This window comes from Vespa crabro, chromosome 22 (genome assembly GCF_910589235.1).
Source record: "Vespa crabro chromosome 22, iyVesCrab1.2, whole genome shotgun sequence".
Classification (NCBI taxonomy): domain Eukaryota; kingdom Metazoa; phylum Arthropoda; class Insecta; order Hymenoptera; family Vespidae; genus Vespa; species Vespa crabro.
In genome coordinates, this window is record NC_060976.1 from 2,553,588 (window position 1) to 2,556,087 (window position 2,500).

General features: G+C 24.7%; 1 protein-coding gene across 2 annotated transcripts in view; it reads right to left on the reverse strand.

Annotated features, from left to right (window-relative positions):
• The window catches only part of LOC124431737 (protein tramtrack, beta isoform-like), a 70,776-nt gene that overhangs the window by 6,168 nt on the left and 62,108 nt on the right, over positions 1 to 2,500 (reverse strand). The window lies entirely within an intron of this gene.

A 2,500-nucleotide genomic window follows, 5' to 3' on the forward strand; every position in this document is an offset into this window, starting at 1 on the left:
AGAATGAAATATATTTCCCTCGTTGATATTTTCTCTGGCTTTATGAATCATAGATTTTATTCTTTTTGAAAACTTTTAAAAATCATTCCGACTTTTAAAAGCTCTTTTCTTTCTTTCTTTCTTTCTTTCTTTCTTTTGTTTTTACCTTTTTATTTACTTTTTCACTTTCTTTTCTTTTTTTTCTTTTTTGTCCTTCTTTCGAATACCGATCGATAAGATTTTAACGCGATTGATAGTGAACTACTGCCACCGTATAACTTACGAACGAATTGAGATAAATCTTGGAAATTGTAATACGAGAAAAATTGTTTTTTCTTTTCTTCTTTTTTTCTTTTTTTTTTTTTATTTTATTTTTTTATTTTATTTTATATAATAAAAGTATATATAGAATAAAATAAAACAAAAAACTCGTCGAGAGATGAGCAAGAGGCGTGACTCGTCGTGAGGTAGTGAAAAGTTGAAAAAAAAGAGAAGAAAAAAAAAAAAAAAAAAGAAAAAGAAAAAGAACAAAGAAGAAAAAAAAGAACAAAAGAAACGTGATATAAAAAAAGAACTCCTAATGAACTCTAATTAAAGAAAAAAGAAAAAAAAAGGAAAAAAAAAGGAGAAACGGATCAAATCAGCATCATCGATCGTATTCGAAAGAGTATTTCATTCGACCGTACTCTCTATCTCTCTCTCTCTCTCTCTCTCTCTCTCTCTAATCAAACTCAAGATATTTGCATTTAAAATTGGTGAGGTTGAAGTATAGCGAAACGACAATTTTCCAATTGGATTATTAGATCATTCATTTGTTCCGTTGCTTTTTACTCGTAGCGACACATGGGATATATTATGAAGAGCCGAGAGGAAGTAGGAGGAGGAGGAGGAGGAGGAGGAGGGAGGAACGACGACGATGATGAGATTAGAGAGATCGAATGAAATTTCTCTTGAAATTCAAAAGTACAATGCAAATTATATCCGATAAACATTATTTTCCAATTAAGTTAATCACACACATACATACACACATACATACACACACACACACTCATTTATATATATACATATATATACATACATATATATATATATATATATATATATATTATATATATATATCAATAAAGTGATGATGAAATATTAATGCCTGATTTTGTTTCCCGTCATTGCTTTTTTAATCATGTCCCTCTTTCTTCCATTCTTTCTTTCTTTCTTTCTTTCTTTCTTTCTTTCTTTTTTTCTTTGTTCTTTTCTATTTTTGTTCTATTAAAAAAGTTTTATCAGCCTCGAGATCGCATTCTGCTTACTTATTTACTTACTTTACTTACTTACTTAGTTACTTAGTTACTTACTTACTTACTTACTTGTACTTTTTCGATTTACGCGCCTAAGATATTAGCATACATCTAGAAAATAGATTCGCTTGGTTCCTTTCTTTCGTTCTTTCTTTTTCTTTTTTTTCTTGTTTTTTTTTTTTTTCTTTTTCTTTTTTTTTACTACAACTTTTTTCCCTGTTTCTCTCGTTTTTAATCAAATGCATACGCGCGCAAAACACACACACACACACACACACACGCACGCATATAATAAAAATTAATCGCATCGAATTGACAAAGTTTGTGAGACGTTCTCCAAATATATATATATATATATATATATATATATATATATATATATATATATATATATATATATGTATATGTATATATATATATATACTCGTACGTCTAGGAACGAACATTTATTATTAAACGAGAAAGATTAATATTAATGTAACGGCAAGTAAATATTTCTAAAATTATAATTAGGATAATCTGACTTATGGCGTTTGAAAACGTAGCTTATAAGATGGCGTCTATGCTCGAGTAGTTGGTACTTTTCAGAAAGAATCTTGAACGTTTGGGTGTCGCACGTTAAATGTGTCCATTTTTTCTTCATACTTTCTTTTCTGTCTTGCGCTTATTTTATTTATTTATTTATTTTTTTCTTTGTTTCTATCTTTATATTAATCTTTATTTTATCTTGTATAAATTTCTTCTTAAACAAGATGGCGCTTTGCATATGTGTGAGTGTGTATATATATATATATATATATATATATATATATATATATATATATACATACACACACACACATTTTTGTAGTAAAGAAATTTATTAATTCTTGGCAAAAAAATGAATTACTTTGGCGTTGGAAGAAATAATAATAATAATAATAATAATAATAATAATAATAATAATAATAATAATAATAATAATAATAATAATAATAATAATAATAATAATAATAATAATAATAATAATAATAATAATAATAATAATAATAATAATAATAATAATAATAATAATAATAATAATAATAATAATAATAATAATAATAATAATAATAATAATAATAATAATAATAATAATAATAATAATAATAATAATAATAATAATAATAATAATAATAATTAATCGTACAAATAGATAACAATAACTTACATTTTACAATGAGTTATCCTACTATTTGTTTTGG